This window comes from Stenella coeruleoalba (assembly GCF_951394435.1).
Source record: "Stenella coeruleoalba genome assembly, chromosome: 4".
Taxonomy (NCBI): Eukaryota; Metazoa; Chordata; class Mammalia; order Artiodactyla; family Delphinidae; genus Stenella; species Stenella coeruleoalba.
Genome location: NC_137149.1, coordinates 27801217 through 27823833, shown reverse-complemented (window position 1 = coordinate 27823833; position 22617 = coordinate 27801217). Strand labels below are relative to the sequence as shown.

At 39.4% G+C, this 22617-nt stretch overlaps 1 protein-coding gene across 7 annotated transcripts in view; it reads left to right on the top strand.

The window, feature by feature from the left end:
- ALPK1 (alpha kinase 1) overlaps positions 1 to 22617 on the top strand; it is a 129686-nt gene that overhangs the window by 14689 nt on the left and 92380 nt on the right. For 5 of the 7 annotated variants that reach the window (XR_013828039.1, XM_079919640.1, XM_079919638.1 and 2 more), the window contains exon 2: positions 9315 to 9366. The gene's annotated coding sequence lies outside the window, so the exon portion shown is untranslated. Of the gene's footprint in view, positions 1 to 1320; positions 1763 to 9314; positions 9367 to 22617 lie in introns of those variants that run through there. The other 2 variants (XM_079919639.1, XM_079919637.1) reach the window with 1 other exon arrangement.

Sequence of the window (22617 nt, the reverse complement as noted above, 5' to 3'; positions counted from 1 at the left end):
CTGAAGTGGGGTTCAGGTTGGGGCTGAAGGGTGGGAGTTGGGGAGAGCATCATCTAGGTCCAGGGCCATTAACATAACATGGTATGTGCCAGTGACCATTAAAATGGTCATATTGGCAGTTTCTTTTTGGGAATTCATTCTAGGGAGGAAATAATTCTACGTTAAATCCCGTGGAGACCACGTAGCTCCTATGCTAGCAGACCAGGCCGACACTGATCTTCAGTTACTTGCTGCTGAATTTTGAGAGGTGGAAATAGCATTACAGAATCGTAGAGTTGGAAAGGACTTTAGAGACCTTAGCAACCCCCCCTAATTTTATTAAAAAAATTTTTTTCTTTTCTTAACATTAAAAAAATGATTTTGTATTGGAGTATAGTTGATTTACAATAGTTTGTTAGTTTCAGGTGTACAGCAAAGTGATTTAGTTATACATATACTTACATCTATTCTTTTTCAGATTCTTTTCCCATATAGGATATTACAGAGTATTGAATAGGTCCCTGTTGATTAACTATTTTATGTATAGTAGTGTATATATGTTAATCCCAACCTCCTAATTTATCCCTCCCCCCACCTTTCCCCTTTGGTAATCATAAGTTTGTTTTCTAAGTCTGTGAGTCTGTTTATGTTTTATAAATAAGTTCATTTGTATAATTTTTTAGATTCCACGTGTAAGTGATATCATACAATATTTATCTTTCTCTGTCTGACTTACTTCACTTAGTATGATAATCTCTAAAACCCCCCTAATTTTAGAGGTGAGTAAATTGAGGTCTAGCAGGGAAAGGTGATTTGCCTAAATTCATACAATTGGTTTGTGACAGCGCCAGAATTAGAACCCAGGTATCCTAATGCGTGATGAATAGAAAGAGCCTGGGAGCAAGAGACTTACTGTGTGGCTGGGATCCAACATGAAGTGAACAGATCACAGAGTTCAGGGAATTCATGAACAGGTAGTATCTAAAAGTCTAAGAAGCCATGAAAGCAGGTCTCTCTCCTACTCACCATAAATGACAATCTGTTCACCAATGCTAAATATAGTTAATAATAAGTATCCATTATTCATTAATGCATATTTATTGAGCATATTCTGTACAGTAGTCCCCCTTTATCTATGATTTTGCTTTCCATGGTTTTAGTTACTCTCCATCCGGAAATATTAAATGAAAATTTTCAGAAGTAAACAATTCCTAAGTTTTAAATTGCCCACCCTTCTGAGTAGCGTGATGAAATCTCGCGCTGTCTGGCTGGGGCGTGAATAGCGTGGATCGTCTGTTTGTGGAGTGTAGCCGCCCATTAGTTACCTAGCGGCCATCTTGGTTATCAGACCGACGGTGGCGGTATATGATAGGCAGGCGCTGCGTTCAAGTCACCATGATTTTACTGAACAGTGGCCCTAAAAAGCCAGAGTAATGGGCTTCCCTGGTGGCGCAGTGGTTGAGAGTCCGCCTGCCGATGCAGGGGACACGGGTTCGCGCCCCGGTCCGCGAAGATCCCACATGCCGCGGAGCAGCTGGGCCCGTGAGCCATGGCCGCTGAGCCTGCGCGTCCGGAGCCTGTGCTCCGCAACGGGAGAGGCCACAACAGTGAGAGGCCCGCGTAACGCAAAAAAAAAAAAAAAAAAAAGCCAGAGTAGTGATACTGGCAATTCGGATATGCCAAAGAGAAGCTCTAAAGTGCTTCCTCTAAGTGAAAAGGTGAAAGTTCTCGACTTAATAAGGAAAGGAAAAAAAGTCGTGCGCTGAATTTGCTAAGATCTACGGTAAGCAAGATCTACGAATCTTCTGTTCGTGAAATTGTAAAGAAAGAAAATGAAGTTTGTGCTAGTTTTGCTGTCACACCTCAGACTGCAACAATTTTGGCCCTAGTGCATGATTAGTGTGTAGTTAAAAGAGAAAGGCATAAAATTTGTACAGTAAGATATTGTGAGAAAGAGACAGAGGGAGACCACATTCACATAACTTCTTTTACAGTATATTATTACAGTTGTTCTATTTTATTATTAGTTATTGTTAATCTTTTACTGTGCCTAATTTATAAGTTAAACTTTGTCATAGCTAATGTGTGTAGGGTATATATAAGGTTCGGTACTGTCAATGAAAATTCACTTACCAAGTTAAGAAAACGTTAGTGTCGAAGAAAGGGAAAAAAAAAATTGACTTTTGCGGTTGAGCAGGCATTCCCACCTTTGAGGAGGTCTGGTTAATGTATAATGCAGATGAACACGGCACACTAAAGGGGGAGGGAGGAGGCCCAAACGGACAGAGAGAATTTTATGCTTAAATTTTCTTGTCCTACTTTAAAATACAAATTTTATTTCATCAGTACTATTCACAGTTTCAGGCATCCACTGGGGTGTCTTAGAACTGATCCCCTGTGGATAAGGGGGGACTACCTGTATGTCAGTCTTATTGCTACAAGGCTTATATACATTATCTTACTTAATATGCACTACAGTTTTGTGAGTCAGGTACTATTATTTGTCGTATTTATTTAATAAATGGTAATAATTATTATTTCCACCTCTTGGCTGTGCTATTAGGGTGACTCCATTACTCTACCTCATGCAGTACACTTCCTCCACCTCTAATTGCAACCATTTGCTAGAACTCTGCCAGTGTCTTTTCACATCCCTTGCAAGTGAGATGACATACCTGCCAGACCAGACTTTCCCCAGTACCTGCAGCTGTGTTTGTCCTTCAGGTGCCTTCCTGACTTGAACAGATAACTCCAAAGGAGGTTCTGGCCTTACTTCAGGCTCCTGCATCCTGCTATTAAGTGCACTATGCCTGCCCTATACACGATAGGAGAGATCTTTTCTTAGGAAAATTTAGATAAAGGTTAACACTCACTGATGAGGGTTGGGATTAGTCATCTGTGAGAGGTGGGATGTAGGGGGCAGGCAGAGTGGTAAGGATGTCTAGTTGCAAAGTAAGGCTGAAAGAAAAACAGAAGATAACACATGCAGTAAACATCCCTAAGTTAACCATAGGACATAGTAAAAGGAAGTGCCACCAAAGTATGTACAGTGTCACCATGTTTTGTTAAATCACTTCGGAATATATGTAGGCATCGTAATTGAGAGGCAAAAATCAGACTGCTTAATTATAGTCAAAGAATACTCAAATTTTGAAAACTTACACTTTTTAAAACTTCATTATGAGTATTATAACCATGCACAGAAACAATGATATCAAAATATTTATAGCGCTTATTTATTAGTGAGACCATAGGTAATTCTTATTTTCTTTTTTACCATACTTTTTCTCCAGATTTTCTACAATAACACTTTTTGCACTCATAATAATAAACTGTTTCAAAAATCTAAATTCTTGGGCTTCCCTGGTGGCGCAGTGGTTGAGAGTCCGCCTGCCGATGCAGGGGACACGGGTTCGTGCCCTGGTCCGGGAAGATCCCACATGCCGCGGAGCGGCTGGGCCCGTGAGCCATGGCCGCTGAGCCTGTGCGTCCGGAGCCTGTGCTCTGCAACGGGAGAGGCCACAACAGTGAGAGGCCCGCGTACCACAAAAAAGAAAAAAAGAAAAATCTAAATTCTGAAATAATACATCAGAGATTACTGTGGCACAACCTTCAAGACTTTTATAATTTAAATACTTCTTGACCAAGGCTACTGGGAAGCATCCAGTAGGCTGGTAATACCTCTCACCTGCAAGCTAGTAGCCACTGTGTGTGAAAAAGGAAGTCAGAGTGGAAGAAAAGAAAAGCATTACTTATTATGCAACAGATTTCAGAAGTTCCACAGCATCTCAACACCGTAATTCCCCCAAGTCACGGTTGTCAAAGGAAAAGCTTTTTAGACTGAAAGCTGCACACATACAAAGTGAAAGGCTGAGTGAACCTGAGGGAACCAAGGAGTTCCCCTGGCCAAATTTCCCCGAAAATATGTATCCTTTCCAGTCACCCCATCTGCTCCCACTCAGCATCTTCTGAATGCACAGCTCTTCTAAGAGCTGGTCTTTCATTTCACTCTCCTGGAAGGGTGTAGGCATAAGCTGAGGCAGATCAGGAGTTCAATGTGGACATCTTGAAAGTGTGATGCTTATTGCATATCCAAGTGCACATATCAAACAGTTGAAAATATGTTTCTGAAAAGTTCAAGAGAAAAGTTTGAACTGGAGATAGAAATCAGATGACTTTTAAACAATACGTGGTATTTAAAACCATGAACTGAATGAAATCACCAAGGAGTGGATCTAGATGGAGAAAGGAGGAGGGCCAGAGACTGAGCCTTTGCACATTCCAATATGATGGGGTCTAGGAGAGGAGAGGGAACCAACTGAAAAGTCTGAGGAGGAGTGATCAGTGAGATAGTAGGAAAACCAAGAGAGTGTGGTATCCCGGAGGGCAGTAGAGGAGGAAGGGACTGTGTATATGCTGTTGGTAGGTCAACTAAGATGAGGAGTGAGAACTGACCATTGGATTTAGGTATGTGGAGTTATCAGTGACTTTGACCAGGGCAGCTTCAGTGGAGTGATGGAACAATAGTCTGATTGGAGTACATTTAAAAGAGAATGGGAAAAGACAGGTTGAAAGCTCAAGTAGGAACAGTTCTTTCAAGGAATTTTTGCTGCAAAGAGCAATAGCTACTGACGAAAGTGAAGTCAGGAGACTTTTCTCCTAAGGTGAAAGAAATAATGGCTTGTTTGTAAATTGATAAGAATGAGCCAGTGGAGAGCAAAAACTTGGTGATGTAAGAGGCAGAGAGAGGAGAGCAAAAACGTGCATCAATGTGCTTGAGTAGAGAGAGGGGTAGAATTATTGTGTGAATGGAATGATTGGTTTTACATAAGAGAATGGATTATGGTTTTCTCTGGGTACATGTCCAGTAGTGGGATTGCTGGGTCGTATGGTAGTTCTATTTTTAGTTTTTTAAGGAACCTCCATACTGTTCTCCATAGTGGCTGTGTCAATTTACATTCCCACCAACAGTGCAAGACGGTTCCCTTTTCTCCACACCCTCTCCAGCATTTGTTGTTTATAGATTTTCTGATGATGCCCATTCTAACCGGTGTGAGGTGATAACACATTGTAGTTTTTATTTGCATTTCTCTAATAATTAGTGATGTTGAGCAGCTTTTTTTCATGTGCCTCTTGGCCATCTGTATATCTTCTTTGGAGAAATGTCTATTTAGGTCTTCTGCCCATTTTTGGATTGGGTTGTTTGTTTTTTTAATATTGAGCTGCCTGAGCTGTTTGTATATTTTGGAGATTAATCCTTTGTCCGTTGATTCATTTGCAAATATTTTCTCCCATTCTGAGGGTTGTCTTTTCATCTTGTTTATAGTTTCCTTTGCTGTGCAAAAGCTTTTAAGTTTCATTAGGTCCTTTTTTTTTTTCCATTACTCTAGGAGGTGGGTCAAAAAAGATCTTGCTGTGATTTATGTCAGAGTGTTCTTCCTATGTTTTCCTCTAAGAGTTTTATAGTGTCCGGTCTTACATTTAGGTCTTTAATTAATTTTGAGTTTATTTTTGTGTATGATGTTAGGGAGTGTTCTAATTTCATTCTTTACATGTAGCTGTCCGCTTTTCCCAGCACCACTTATTGAAGAGACTGTCTTTTCTCCACTGTATATCCTTGCCTCCTTTGTCATAGATTAGTTGACCATAGATGTGTGGCTTTATCTCTGGGCTTTCTAGCCTGTTCCATTGATCTATATTTTTGTTTTTGTGCCAGTACCATATTGTCTTGATTCCTGTAGCTTTGTAGTATAGTCTGAAGTCAGGGAGTCTGATTCCTTCAGCTCCCTCAAGATTGCTTTGGCTATTCGGGGTCTTTTGTATCTCCATACAAATTTTAAGATTTTTTTGTTCTAGTTCTGTAAAAAATGCCATTGGTAATTTGATAGGGATTGCATTGAATCTGTCGATGGCTTTGGGTAGTATAGTCATTTTCACAATATTGATTCTTCCCCAATGTTCATTGCAGCACTATTTACAATAGCCAGGTCATGGAAGCAACCTAAATGCCCATCAACAGGCAAATGGATAAGGATGATGTGGTACATATATACAATGGAGTATTACTCAGCCATAAAAAGGAATGAAATTGGGTCATTTGTAGAGACGTGGATGGACCTAGAGACTGTCATATAGAGTGAAGTAAGTCAGAAAGAGAAAAACAAGTATCATATATTAATGCATATATGTGGAATCTAGAAAAATGGTACAGATGAACCAGTTTGCAAGGCAGAAATAGAGACACAGATGTAGAGAACAAACATATGGACACCAAGGGGGGAAAGTGGCTGCAGGGGTGGTGGTGGGATGAACTGGGATATATGAACTGACATATATGCACTAATATGTATAAAATAGATAACTAATAAGAACCTGCTGTATAAAAAATAAATAAAATAAAGTTTAAAAAATAAAACAGATAACCAACAGTGACCTACTTTTTTAAAAAATAAATTAATTAAAAAGAGTTGTTACAGTGTACACTCTCACAAAGCAGTATAGGCAAGTGATTTTAGCCCTGTTTCATCCAGTGTGCTTTGTAATTTTGCAATTATCTGTTTTTATTAGTTTCACATTTCTCAGATTTATCTACCTCCATGTGAATCAGATGGTCCAAATATGTTAATGAGACCAACACTATCCATTTAATTGTTTCAGGAGGTAAGAGTTTTTTAATCACTAGTTAAGTAAACAAAGGGAATGTCCTACTGATAGTAAATCAAGACCATCATTTCCATACACAAGAGACAACATATTAAAGTTAATATTTTTACTGACATAAACAGTTCCTTGATTTTTATCTCAAGCATTTAAAAATCTATTTTGTACTCTATGACATCTCAATAAACATTTGTTGATTTTCTTTTAAACACACACACAAAGAAAAAAAAGAGAATGGGTGATTCATCTCTGACAGCAGATGGGAAGGCAGGGTGTGGGGTGCAGCTGCTGTTAGATTGGTAGAGGGGGGTGGGAGTCTGTGGAAATCCTCTTCTGATTGCTGAGAATGAGGGTAGAGGAGGGAGAGAAAGTGTGAAATAGGCAACTAAGAGATTGGAAGGTGAATGGACCCAAGAAGTGCAGTGTGATTGCAGCATTAGTTGCTGAAGTTCTGTTTTGCTGAAAGCCTGTTTTCGGTTTTAAGGTTCATTGGATTCACTGGCAAAATAACCACTCGTTTCACATAAATAGCTTTAATCAATTCTTTAATGAAAGGTGATTCAACTTAATTTCAATATACAATCATTAGAAGGAAAGAAACAAGAATATTAGGGAAATGTAACAGGGTATACATCACTGAATTGGGCTGACACCTACTTCCGGATCAAAATAGCAGCTGCGAAGTCTCAAGTGACAGCAGTCTGGAGCCCCAATTGGGAAAGGTCCCAGGCCGTGCATCCACCCCACGGGTGAGACTTCAGATTGGAGTTCTGGGGGCTTCCGTTTATAATTCCAGGCCGCAAATTGGTATCATCAGTTTGCGTGCAAAAATGCAGCTCTGGATTCACTTTTTAAAATGCTGTTGATTTCACCATGTGAGTCACAAGATTTTCCAGACCCTGGGGGACTGGCCAGGTCCCCAGGGCTCAAGAAATTCCAAGACCCACTCCCTTTCTTATCATAAGCGCCACTTGACTTGCTAGCAGCAGTTGTTAGGTGTGCAAGCAGGGGCGGCGCAGTCCGGGCAGGGTCACAGGTCTGTCAGAGGCCTGCTTCTGCCTCTGAAGCCTGAATATTAGTTTTCCCAACAGGTTCAGAGTCAGAAATTTAAAGTGAGAACAGGTGGCACAGTTATGTTTTCTTCCCATCATTGCTCAGCTGTGTAAAAGTTGGATTTAACTAAAGTTGTTATTTTGACATGCAAATATTAAAAACAAGGGAGTCAAAGGTGTATGTGGATGGTGATTATCATGATTGACCATGGAAATTAAGCTGGTTAAAAAGAAGAGACAGGACCTCAAAGGGGGTGAGGGTCTATGGAAAGGTGATAGGACCAGTGGATTAGAAGTCCCAGTGGAATGTTAGGATTGTTGGATTTGGGAGACTCAAAAGGGACAAGATGTGTGGTAGTGGACAGAGAGTGGAATACATGAATTTGAAAGTATGGAAGAATAAATTTGGTCATAACAAAGTGTAGGCTGTATGACCTTGGGAACGAATACCTAAAGTTGGGTTAAGGACAAGATCTTTGAAGAAACGATTTCAAGGAACTGAGAACCCCTCATCACTATATAGTTGAATTCTCCAAGAGTAGGGGTGGTTTGGAGAGAATAGTAAGGATCCAGGAATTAAATGCCCTGGGAGTTGGCAGTTGACAAGAACAATGAGGGACAGTGGGTGATGACATGAAATTCAAAGCTGTGGGGAGGAGGGCTGTGCAGCTTAAACAAGGAAGGAAAAAGCAAGGTCCAAAGTGGCAATAGAGCAAAGGAGGCTGCTTATCCAGAACTGGTGGTTCAGGGGCGCTAGGTACCTAAGCTGCCCCTTGAGAGATTTTTCAAGGTGACTGAAAAATGTAAAGCGTTATGAAATGTAATATATTGCCTTTTTTTTTTTTTCCGGCCGCGCTGCTCAGCAGGCATGTGGGATCTTAGTTCCCCAACCAGGGATCGAACCCTTGCCCCCTTCAGTGGAAGTGCAGAGTCTTAACCACTAGACCACCAGGGAAGTCCTGTATTGCCATTGTTAACATATGAAAAAGTAGTGATTATTACTGCAAACTCTTTTAACAAAATTTTTGTATAAATAACCAGGGGAATTCCCTCTCTCTGGCAAGCCCCAAAAGTAATAAATAGATTTTTTTTAAAGTCGGTGAATGGGAGTTAAGAACTTCAAGAGACAAGATATCCGGTAGGGTTTTTTCTGCAAAGGCTCGCTATTTCCTGCATAACGAAATTATCAGATAGTACCACCCCTGATAGTTTAGACCTGCAATAGTGAGGTTTCTCTCCTTTATGGTTGAACTGCTTCAAAAGTCTAAGGAGAGATTTGAGACCTCCTCCTCTATTTAAGGGGCTCGGGTAAGGGGGAGACCAAAAGAGATTTGTCCCCCATCAAGCACTCTGGACAGGATCTGGTCTTCCTTGATGTGATATTCCTCCTCCTTGTGTATCTAAAGTGAGGAACAGCGATGACCAGATGTAACTTCTCCACTCTCGCTGGGGACACAGGAACATGAGTTTCCTTTGTTCTCTTACCCGGATGTTTCAGATAGCAAGCATGCAACAATGCCTATGACATAATGCAGGAAATAAAGAGTAGAGATTATTTCCTACTGTGTTTATACTTTTATTATAAGAGAGGCCTCTGAGTTTAACTTTCTTTTTCTTAACTAGGAAGTTCTCCTAAATCAGAAGTGGATTGAAATCTAATAAACGCAGATTTGGGGTAAGTTTTCATATAAAACTTCTGAATTAAATTCTTTTTTCCTAATGATATAGCTATATGTAGTCATTGTAGAAAATATGAAAAGAAGAGGAAAATAATCAAAAAATATTACTTAGAGTCAAAAACTCAATATTTTGATGTATTTCCTTCTGATTATTTTTAAATTATTTTCTTAAATTGTGGTAAAATGCACATAAAGTTTACTTTTGTAACTATTTTTACGTGTACACATTTAGTGGTATTAACTTACATTCACGTTGTTGTGCTACCATCACTCCCATCCATCCACAGAATTCTTTGCATCTTGCCAAACTGAAACGCTGTAACATTAAACAAACACTTTTCATTCTCCCCTCTACCCGCCCCCTGGCAACCGCCATTCTACTTTCTTTCTCTGAATTTGACAACTCTAGGGACCTCATGTGAGTAGAATCATGCAATATTTGTCCTTTTGTTACTGGCTTTTTTCACTTAGTACAATGTCCTCAAAGTTCATCCATGTTTTAGCAGTTGTCAGAATTTCCCTTTTAAGGCTGAATAACATTCCATTGTACGTATATACCACATTTTGCTTATCCATTTATCTGTTAATGGACACGTAGGTTGCTTCCATCTTTTTTTGGCTGTTGTGAATAGTGCAGATACCTCTTCAAGCCCCTGCTTTCAATTATTTTGAGTATGTACTCGGAAGTGGAATTGCTGGATCATATGATTATTCTATTTTTAATTGTTTGAGGAACCACCATACTGTTTTCCATAGCAGCTACACCATTTTATATTCCCACCAACAGCGTGCTAGGGTTCCAACTTCTCCACATCATGGCCAAAACTTTTTCTGTTCCTTTTTTTTTTTCATAGTAGCCATCCTAGTGGGTGTAAGGTGGTATCTCATTGTGATTTTAATTGTCATTTCCTTAATGGTTAGTAATGTTGAGCTCCTTTTCATATGCTTATTGGCCATTTGTATATCTTCTTTGGAGAACCGTTCAAGTCCTTTGACTGTTTTTTAGTTGGGATTTTTGTGTTTTTGTTGTTTGGTGGTAGGAATTCTTTATATATTCTGGATATTAACTCCTTATCAGCTATATGATTTGCAAATATTTTCCCCATTCCATGGGTTTCCTTTTTACTCTCTTCATTATGTCCTTTGATGCACACAAGTTTTTTAATTTTGATGTAGTCCAATTTATCTAAAAGTGGGATACCTCCTACTTTATTCTTCTTTTTAAAGATTGTTTTGATTATTTAGGGTCCCTTGAGATTTTATATGAATTTTAGGGTGGATTTTTGCTGTCTCTGGAAAAAACATCATTGGTCCTCAGTGACTTTTTAAAATATAATTGCTATCATACTGTATGAACTATTTTATATTCTGCTTTTTCTTAACATTATATAATATAGTTATCCCATTAAAAAATAAACATTAGTTCTTTTTATTGAAACACTTCATGAACATACTGTACAGTGACTACATAAAGGAGAATATAAAATGGAAGTATAACTGAAAGATTAGAAAACATTTATGCCTCAAATTATGTGACATCTGTATACTTTTCAATACTATAATCATAAAAGTGAGAAAAATTTGATTTGAGACATATCAGAGTATTAGGATGCAATATTTATACTGTGAGTAGGAAGGAATGACAACCAATTGTATTAGTTTAAAAGACTGTTAAAATATATACTTATATTACTTTTGACCAAATACAACTCAAATTCATTTATTTACTCAGCAAACATTACTGAGTCTCTGTAGTTTTTGAAGCCCTGGAAACCTAGATATACATTAGATATGGTCTTCACTCTCAGGGAAAGGCAATAAATACTAAAATTTCATGAAAGTCTAGTATGTGTCATGAGCCACGTGAGATCTTAGTTCCCCGCCCAGGGATGGAACCCGCGCCCCCTGCAGTGGAAGCGTGGAGCCTTAACCACTGGACTGCCAGGGAATTCCCTCACTTTCTTTTTTAATCTTTGCATTAAACCTATGGGGAAGCAGTGTTAGCCCCATTTAGAGATGAGGAAAATAATGTTCATTTCATAAAAGCTGACCAAAACAATAAAATAATTTGGAAATTGCCTGACGGTCCAGTGGTTAGGACTCCACGCTTTCACTGCTGAGGGCCTGGGTTCAATCCCTGGTCAGGGGATAAGATCCCCCACAAGCTGCATGGTGCGGCCAAAAAAAATAAAATAATTTAACAACAAGGTCCTACTATATAGCACAGGGAACTAACTATATTCAATATCCTGTGATAAACCATAACGAAAAGAATATTAAAAAAAGAATGTCCATATGTGTATAACTGAGTCACTTTGCTGTACAGCAGAGATTGGTACAACATTGTAAATCAACTGTACTACTTCAATAAAAAAAAATTAAACATTAAAAAAAAAAAAGCTGAGCTACCTGTTGAAGGTGACACAGAGAATGAGTGGCAGAACTAGAATACAAGCTCAGGGCTGTCTGTGTCCACAGCTCATGCCCTTTTCACTCTCCCAGGTTGCTTTTCAGCGATTATGACCTAGCACAGGAGACAGGAGTATATACAGCTAACTGTAACATGAACAAAAAACTGTGATAGCAATTAATTCTGCTAGATAAGAGTCAAGAAAGGCTTTAGGGGGATGGCATTATAATCTAAGACTCGAAAATGGAGGATTTCATTAAAGGTGGGGAGAGTAGCATTCATTCATTCATTCATTCATTCACTTATCTGTTCATAAACCTGCACTGAGCTTCTCCTGTGTGTTAGTTACACAGCTAGCTCCAGTTGTGTGCTGGAGATTCAAAAGAGAACCAGTGAGACACTGGCCACTCTCAGGAGTCACAGTCTCTGGGAAGACAGTTAAGTAACTGATGTATGACAGAGCCTCGGACCAAGCTCTGCCACAGAGTCAAAAACAAAGTGCTGGGGGATGCTATTCCAGGATACTAAGGGCAGGTGCTCAGTGGCAGAAACTATGCTGCACTGTATATAGTGCTGAGCATGGCAGGTTGGACTCTCCATGCCAAGATCAGAGGCTTGGACTTCATCCTATAGGCAACAACAAGCCAACAGACATTTTTAAGTAGAAAAGTGACACAGTTCTGTTGTTAAGAAGCTATCTGGCAGTCCGTGAAGAGTAGAATGTGGAAATGGGGGAAGAGACGGGTAGCAGGAAAACCAGTATAGAGACTAACAGTCTGAACTGGAGAGGACCCAGTACAGGCAGCAACAGGAGAGACAGAGAGCGTGGAGACCACATTTATGAGAAGTTGGCAGACCTCCTTGACTGTAGGATGTGTAGTGAGAATAAGGTAGGAGTCAAGAGAATAGTGTGAACAGAGGATTCAGGTGATATGTATGTTCAGAACTACTGCATTATTTGAAAGTGAAGGACCTATGGAGCATTTCATAAATAGATAATACTCTTTTGAATTATCAGTATTTCTTTCATATATTTAGTCATTCTAAAATACTCTAATAGTTTAATAGATTTTTTTCTCTCAAGCAATTTAAACATGCCCTGCAGTGCTATTTACACTGTTAATTTGGTTAGCAAACTCTTTCTCCGTAGTACAAGTGTAATTTTTATTGTTGTTATATTAAAACATCATAGAGATAAAACAATGGATTAATTTTTTTTCTATAATGAAATTCAAAAAGATTAATGGATTTTTACTGAAATGGAGTTAAAAGATTATTGGTGAGGTAAATATGTCACATTTTAATGTTTCAAAATGTTTTCCATTTTCTCACATCATTACTCAGTCTTGTAAGTTATTAGTATCTTTTTTGTTCTGTGAAGTGCAATATTTGTTTTCATTAAGTAAAAATATACATCTAGTTATCTCATGTGCCTGTGCTGTTATGTGCCACCAGAAGAGGGCGGCAGTGAGGCGTTAGAAAGAATAAATTTACAGGCTCTTCAATTGCTGAAAGACAGTTAAGATCATGATGTGAATGACGAAAACATTTGTTCGGGCAGACAACCTAATTAACTGACTCATTTTCTGAGCCAGAGACTATGACATAAACATTGTCACAGAATTTTCAGAAAATCCGATGATGATCTTATAAAGCAATACGGTAATAAATTTGTGGAAATTTCTGTTAAGATTGGTGAGGATCGACACTAAGAGATACTCTGAAAATTTTACATCAGTTTGCAAGGAGGAGATTGGAGGGTGAATTAAAAGTAAGCATGTTGTTTCTTGTCATTTCAACAGTGTAGGCAGAGAATGTAATAGTTTATAGAGACAATAAAAGGCATTATCTTCTTTGAACATTATAGATATTCCTGAAATAAAAAGAAACATTTTGAACTTATCAAACATGCAGTAAGCAATGCATACGACAAATTGACTAAGAGAGGTTACCCAGACATATCCGGTATCTTCTTTTATAAATATTTAACAACCACAAATTTTTTTTATTGAAGTATAGTTGATTTACAATGTGTAAATGTTGTGTTCTGATGTACAGCAAAGTGATTCAGTTATACATATATATACCTTCTTTTTTTAATATATTATTTTCCATTATGGTTTATCACAGGATACTGAGTATAGTTCCCTGTGCTATACAGTAGGACCTTGTTTTCTTTTTTTTTGATTGTTCATCTTTTATTATTATATAGCTTAGTAGTGGAAGAAATGATTGTGGTCAGTACATGTATGAAAATTATGAAGGTCATGGTTTAGATAGTAGGACCTTGTTTTCTATCCATTCTATACATAATAGGTTGCATCTACTAACCCCCAAAATCCCACTCCATCCCTCCCCCTTGGCAACCACATGTCAACAACAAATATTTCTGAATACCTCTTATGTGCTAGGAATTATTCCAGGTGCTGAATATTCCAGGATATAGAACAGAACAAAACAGGCACATTCCCTGCCCAGTTGGAATGTATATTATAGTGGGGAGGATAGACTTTACACAAAGCCTCACAATTAATTCATTAGTTACAGTTGAGAGAAAAAATGGAAACCAGTCTACCACAGGGCCCTAAATAAATTAGTTTGGGCTCAACCCCCAAATTGGAAATTCAGTGAAGTTTTAAAAAGGATTCAAGAACAACTTGTCTGAAGTTCTTAATACCCATTTATATTATTTATGTCTTTCACAATACATAAAATGGATCAGGTAAAATTTACAGAGTTGTGAAAATAACATTGTAAAAGAGTATTTGGGTAGTTGATATGCAGCAATAAAACACTTTGCCCATTTGAAGTGTTGTAAAATGCCCCTTGCCTCCTTAGACTTCTGTTTTGTTTCTTTGACCTCCATTGTATGCACTTCCCTCGGTTGGCTCAGCTCTCTAAGCCAGAGCTGAGATCGTTCCCCAGCTGACTCTGATGAGATCCATTAAGGTGAACCATAGCTGGGTTCTCAAAGATGCTTATCGATTCTTTTATTCATCCTTAATTGATTATCTTTCCAATTCTCCACAGCACCTGTTTCAATCCAGGATCTCTCTTTTCAAACTGAACTCACTCCTGCCAGATTTCCATCTATTTGACTTAGGTTACCGGGTTATCCATGGTGAACTCTCAGATTTTCTCTATATCATTAGCCATTCATTTCTCCTTCCATTCTGCCTCAGAAAAACAATGTTCTACCTTGTGTCCAAGCCTACTCCTTCTATCTTCTTAAACCAACATCTTTTTACCTATTTTGTGATTTTTCTCATTATTCATAGTCCCTTTCTTTCATCTCTCTTTTTAAAAAATTTTGCCTTCTGACATCTTCTCCTTAGCCTATGCACATGTTCAAATCTAATGATTCTTATGAAATATTCATTTCCCTTGAGACTATATTCTTCCCTTAACAGCAGTGCTTCTCAGAATAGTTCTTTTAAACTTCCTTGTTTAACACTCATGCATCAACTCTTCTGGTCTGTCCTCTTCTGAAACATCTATTTACAAGATCAATGAAAACATTCCAGGCACCCAATCTAGTTGCCTCTTCCTAGTTGTTATCCTGGGGCTTCCTGTAGAACTTGTTGCACAGTATCATGTCTCTACACTCTCCTGGTTCTCACATTTCCAGCTGCTGCTTCTGCAGGCCACTGTTTCACTCTTTGACTCCTGGATAGAGGCATTCTCTAGAAGTCCATGTCTTCTTCATATCCAACCTTTGCTTCCTTTAATCTCATGTAATGGCTTCAATTATTGCCCCTGTGTGGATGATTCCCAGATTCATCTCCTGTTCTAATCTCTCTCCTCAGTTTAACTAACATTTCCCACCTCTTGTAGAGAGCGCCATTTCTCTACAAGGTTTCATGGGCACTTCAAGCAGAAATGGCCTGAACTCATCATCTCTCAGTGGTGTCTGGGCACCCTGGACTACCTGCTGGTTCCTGTTATGATCTGCAAGATCCTTCTGCATCTTTGCTCTTGCTGTGTCCCCATCTCATGCCATCTGTCTGCAATGCATCTCTTCACACCATTTCCCTCGTTTCCTATACCCTGCCTCTCACCCATTTTTCCCACTTGTTGGTGTCTCCGTCCTTCAGTGTTTGGCTCATGTTTGGACTTCTGAATAAACAATAACTGAACTAAATCTCCTCTCCCCCATCCTTTACCCATTCTTTGCTTAGAATTCAACTATATCTGATCACACTCAGTCTTGTATTTGAGATACACATTTGTGTTTGCTGTCTCTGTTAAACCCTGAGTCCTAAAAGTACTGGGACTATGTCTCATTCATCCTTACATCCCCTGCAGACCCTGGCACATAGCAGAAACCATGGAAATTTTGCTTAGTTTGCATTGTTGGAAGAAAAGTACCACAGATCTTAATTTTTAAGAATTGTTACTTTTGAAGAGCATGGAATTTGTAATATGCAGGCTACAAATTTGGGAGAATGTAGAAAGTATAAAAACAAATTTATAATGAATAAAGTTGACATTTTTACCTTTGTCCTATTTTAGACAGACTTCTAGGGAATTTTACTCTGCAAGAGGCTTGTTTAAGGGTGATGAAATTCTTGGAAATTAAGATTGTTTCAGGGTCTGGGATTTTATTTTACTCTCCTTAGAGTTAATAAGTTAGCCTGCTACTGTTCCATGGATGCTGGCAGAAGACATGAGACTCTTGGGTCAAAGGCAAAGGACTTTACTACTCAGAGCACAGCAAGCAGCATGAGCATCATGTTGCCATCAGTTCTTCATGTCCTCCTAGTCCAAAGGAGTGATACTGAGCGATCCAGGTAGATGTTAGTGGGTTTCTGCTGCAGCCAAGGAACATTGAGCTTGGGGAATCCACTGCTTTTATAGCAAGGCTACTCTTTGGCCCAGAGTAAGACATTACCTCATCCCTCAAGGCTGAGGCAAATACAAACCTGATAGATAGCCCAGGCAAGGAGAGATTGGTCTGGCATTCTTAACATCCAGCAAGAACTTGCAGACATGCCCACAGCCCAGGGCGGACTGCCCCTCCCCAAATCGTGTGGTGAGAATAAGGATTGTGGTGATCCTGGCACATCAGAGGGGCTTAATACATACTTGTTGAATCAAATTAACTAATTAATGAGAAGAAGGGGAACCACTAAGGAACTGAAAAGAGGCAAAGAGTCCCCTGGTTAGGATGACCATCCCCTGAGAAAACAGTTCTAGATTTCAGATCTGATTAGGAGAGGGCTAATGAGAATAAGCTATTGTAGGCCGCCTGGTTTCATAAATAAAATTTCTAGACACCTTACCTCATGGCAAGTGAGTCTATGACTCATATACAAAATAACTGCTAAGTCCAAACAACCTAAGGCAATGTCTGTAGCTTGCTAAGTTAGTATTACAGTAACTATAGTTCTTTACATCTGCAGCCTTTTGCCATATACTGAATTTCATTGCAAGTTTTAAAGAACTTTAGACACTATACTCATTTGGGAACTTTTACCAGACATGATTTTTACTTTCTCAAAATGGTAAGTTGAACTACAAATCAAAGTAGAGTCTGCTAGTAAATCTGATCAGAATTAAACACTTCCTTAGAAATTTGCAGTTGAACAAATGACATATCTTACCCTCTCAAGATTCTCTTGAAAGAAGGGAGTTAACCTGAAATACCTCGTCAGTGTATAGAAGTGAGGTACCTGAGACATTCAAGTTGGCAGTCCAGACTTCGGAGAGGAGTTTATTTTTACATTGATAATTATAATTCCTATTTCCAGAGACCACATTAGCCCTAATGCCTGAAAAACTTAGGCAACCATCACAAAAATTTTATCATTGCATATTTCACCTTTTAGCCACTCCACTCCCCATTTTTTGGGAGGCTTTCCAGTCTTCGTAAGCTATTGCTGCAGTGTCACTGTTCCCCATCTGCTGCTCTTAAAACTGGAGATTGACTGCCTCCAGGGTTTACAAATGTTTCTTCTTACCTTAGATAATTTGAACTTCTAAGCAGCCACAAGATTTTTTCAGACTTTTCAAGGAAGGCCTTGTTTTTAAGATCTGTAATTCCCCTGCTCTCTCCTCTCTGCTCGCAAGGAAAGTCACCAAGGTTCCCCTTATGCAGGGTTAGAGGGCTTTTGAGTAACCCGTTCTTCATTCAGAGCCTTCCACTCAGACTCAAACTTGTGTCCCCACATAGGCCATATGTCTGGGAACCCTTCCATACCTCATGGTGAGTTTTCAGCCCTTCTGAGGTGCTTTCCTTTTCTTTTATCAAGTTATGGAAACTTTCATCATTCTTTTATCTTTTTTTTTTTTTTTTTGCGGTACGCGGGCCTCTCACTGTCGTGGCCTCTCCCGTTGCGGAGCACAGGCTCCGGACGCGCAGGCTCAGTGGCCATGGCTCACGGGCCCAGCCACTCCGCGGCATGTGGGATCCTCCCGGACCAGGGCACGAACCCATGTCCCCTGCATCGGCAGGCGGACTCTCAACCACTACGCCACCGGGGAAGCCCCATTCTTTTACCTTTGAAAATCTTTGCAGTAGAGATGAGATGATCATCATTTCCTTCACCGGTCATATCCTCCTTACCAACAACCCGTTTCCACACAATTTACTTTCTTCTTCCCTGACTGCTGAGACTGTCCCATGCAACTCCCCCTCCCTCCCTACCAGAGTCATTGTTGCTGTACCTGATTGGACCAGAGGTGGATACCTGATTGGACCAGAGGTAACAAGCTGTGTGTTGTGCTAAGATTTTGTCTTTGAACTGAGGATGCTGAGACTGAGTCAGTTTCTGTTGAGGGCTTGAATCAGGAGGGCATGTGAAACCAGGGTAAGTGGATCAGATACGGATGGTCTACAGAGAGGAATAAAGCCGACCTTATCTGTTCTGTTCACCTCTGCACTCTTACCACCTAGCATGGTGCCTGACATAGTAGGCTTTCATTAAGTCTTGGTGGAATGAATGAAGCAGACTGTGGAGTGAGAGAGAGAGATTATTTTTGCCTCCAACAAATTTCCATGTCCTGATTGTAATCCCTCATGAAGACTATCTTCATTTTCTGTCCTTACGTCCATGAGATATCCTTGTGTCCACCCAATAATTTCCCCTTTATGTTAAAGCTAGTTTGGGTATGTTCTGTTCCTTGCAGCTAAATTAAACTGAAGAATCTCCTAATTCAGTCTTTAAAGTATTCTTGTCCCCAGGGAACTATGGTTTCTCACGCAAACTAGTTATTTCGGTAGCCTATCCAAAAATTACTGGATTCCAGAAGTGGGCATGCCTCCACTTTGCCCACGTGAACCTCACCTTTGGGGACAGAAAAGAATAGAAACTCAAGTTCAACTAAAAATAAAGAAAATACCTCCCCAAATAAATCTTCTTGATCTTCTAAAAAGGCAAACTCTGAAGAAAAATATGACAGAAACTGCAAATTGAGGATCCTTTAGGAGAGAGGGTTGGACCTTAGGCATTGTTGATTGAACACGACTTTAAATTTAAAGTCAGTGGAGAGGGTCAGATATGATCAGGACACACTTGCCAACCTAAGCTCCAGGAACAGGGAGAAGAAGAGTGGGTCACAACTTTACCCCGGACTTCTGGAATGCTTCTGGAATACTACTGGACTAGCTTGGTGATGCAAGAGACTGCTTCGCAGTTTCTGGTTGTACTCTTGGCTGTTGTACAGCACGTTGAGGAAGAAGGTTATTCTTTCCTGCTCCCTGCCTGGGAGGACACATATTTATATGTTTACCTCAAAGGCAGGGGAGTAGTTGAGAAATACATAGGCAGTCATTGTAGGCTTGAAACACAGAAAAATGGAATCCTTGGGGGCAGTATGGTGGGTTTTTCAAGAGCATAGATTTGAAGTGAGACAGATCTCCAACTCACTAACTAGCTCTATGTCCTTGGCTAAGCTGCTTAATCTCTTAGAACCTCAGATTTCTCATCTACAAAATGAGAATAAAAGTACTTCATAAATGTGCTGTAAGTATTAAATTAGTTAATGTTTGTAAGTTCTTAGGCCAATGTTACCAAGCTAAGGGCTCAGTAAATGGTAGGGATGATTAGGATTATTAGTGCTTTGTAATACGAGCATTAATGAATGTGTGTTATTTTTATGTTAACCAGAAGGGAGGTTGTATTTTTTTAAGTTAAGAAACATGACACTAAAACATGTATTTCATAGCTCCTCTTCACTGTTAACTTTTTAACGTAAATCCCTGCGTGTAGACAGATGTAAAAGAAGAGTCCAGGAAATATCTAACAAGACAGTAGTTATGCAGTAAATAGCCATCAGTTGTGGTTATCAATCAACAGCAGTATAAACTCCCCCAAAAGGAGGCACATGTGAATCCTCCCATGCAATCTTCTCAAAAGCAATTGTAAATTGTATGACCTGCAGATGGCGAACTTGGATCGGATGAGTATTAAGCAATGACTACCTAGAAGAGAAAGCAGTGGTTTTTGTTTTGTTGAATGGAGGGCTAAGTAAAGTGGATACATTAATAAAGGCTGTACAAGCCAAAAGCATCCTTTGCCGACACACTGGGTTCCTTCTTCCAAGGGGACCATTAATCTGTCTGTCAAAGTGAGTCCACCCTCAATCATATGTGCTTTGAGAGACAAGTCTGCATTTGCTTCTGGTAGAAATGTTTTGTTGAGTATTCATGCTGGTTGCTAGTCACTGATACAAAGAAAAGGAGTATCAAGTAGGGAACATCAATAGATTTCTTGTAAGTCTCTTGAGGGGTACAGAAATGTTACCTTCTCAGAATATCTATATGTAACACTATTTAATTATCTGAACCCATTGTACATGTCCAAAGAGTCCACATGTTTTGATGTGTATAAGTAATTATATCCTCCCTTGCTTGATTACGCCACTGTTGAGTATTTGTTCTGTACCCTCCCCAAGGCAATCCTTTAGGGACCAATTACCATACTTTAGTGACATCATTTCACTGGCTGAAGGAAATTTCTAGAGTACCACACTGGGCATTCAGGACTCCTAAGGGAGCTCTGTAGTACTTTGTATAATCTATGTGCCCTACCTTCTGGAGAAACATTTTTTTCCCTCAAAATTCTACTTTGGAGTACAGGTTTTACTATCCCAGATCACAACTACATGAGTTTGTGGGAAAATTAGTGTGACTTTCCAAAACTGCCTGTTCCTGCAGTGACCTGAGATGTTTTGTTGATTCTTTCAGTTGTGAAAAAGCTCAGCAACTCACCCAACAGGATGGATTGATGACTTTTAGCTGCATTATAAAGCAGGGTCACTGTCCCCAAAGAGCCTCTCAGCTTGTGGGTCAGGTGAAGGGACATCTCTAGGCCTCTATAGTGCCTCTGCCTTGTCACTTATCATGAGGCTGTACTTATTGTCTACATATCAGCCTCCCCACAACTGTGTACTTCTAGAGCCCAGAAACAGTACCACGTTCATCTCTTTATCCTTAAACATTTTGTGTCTGGCACATAGTAGGTACTTACAAGAATGTTGAATGAATTAAAGAATAAATATATGTGCTTGGGTAGAACAAGCAGCCAGGAAGGAGGAAAGGTCAATTTAGGGGAAAAAAAGAGGAAGATAGTCCACCTACCCATGAGGGATTGTACCTATATCAGACAAGTATTATTCCTAAAGAATAGAAAAAGAGGAAAGAGCAGTGGATTGTGTGCAGCCTAATCCTTTTATTTTTACTAACCAAACTCTCAAGAGACTGACGTATACACCAACATCCTGGTTGACTGTTGCCAGTGGAGAGCACATCTCTCCAGAGATTGCATTGTGTCCCAATTCCATGTATTTCACATCTTCATTCATTTCACAATACAGACTACTAACCACTATACGGTCACGGCATCTTCATTCATTTCAAAAGGAAGAAAGTCCCTAGCTCTCAGGATGAGGCAATTCTGGTTTTCAGGTAACTTCTAAAAGCTTCTAAAACGTTGTAGTTAGTCTAAGCCATGGTAAATAGAGAAGTTATCAGAAAATTCAGAAATTATAAGATCTTATTTAAGAGTGGATTTGGGTCTAAAGGCACCCACTGGTGTAAGACAGAACCTAGAGGATGGGACTGAGGAACAGTCAGAAACAGACTCTGAAAGACAGTCCAAATAAGAGGAGCCACACATCACATAAGTGTTGCTCATGGAATTGACAATGGGCATCTGACATGAAATAATAGGGATGCTCGAGGTTATGAGGACCGTGCGCAGTGAAGAGGAGTGGCCCTGTTGCACCTGCACATGGTAAGCAGCCAACAAATCCTGGCTGAGTGAACAGGTCATTCTGTGGCTCAGCTGCTGCTAAGGGAAGTCATGAACTGCTTTGCTAAAGGCAGGGTTTATCTATAAATAGGAGCCAAAGTGACATGCACCGTTAAAAGTGGGTATAAACTAGTGCAGGAAAAGTTAAAGTGAAAAGCACTGATCAGAAACCATTTAGAAGAAAGGAAGGAAGCAGTGTCTGGAAACCTGAAGTGAATGAATCATTACAATGGAGTTTATAGGAATCTCTGAGCTTCTAGACAACCAGTTTAAAAGAGAAACATGCTAGATTGTACTGTTCTCATGAGTCAGTAAAGTGTGTAAATTCATCTGGAAATGCAGACTCATTCTTAGAACTTAATTCTAGAAAGAATTTATTGTGTAGACAGTTAAATAAGAAAAAGAAGAGGACATTTGATAAGTTTTGTGAAAGCTACATATATATTATTCACGGACTAAACTATAAAGATCATCACCACCGACACAGCCTAGGTAAAATGATAGGTGAAAAGAGATGGGGAAAAAACAAATAGATTACTGTATGAACATATACACTACCATGAAAGCAAGAAAATATAAATGTT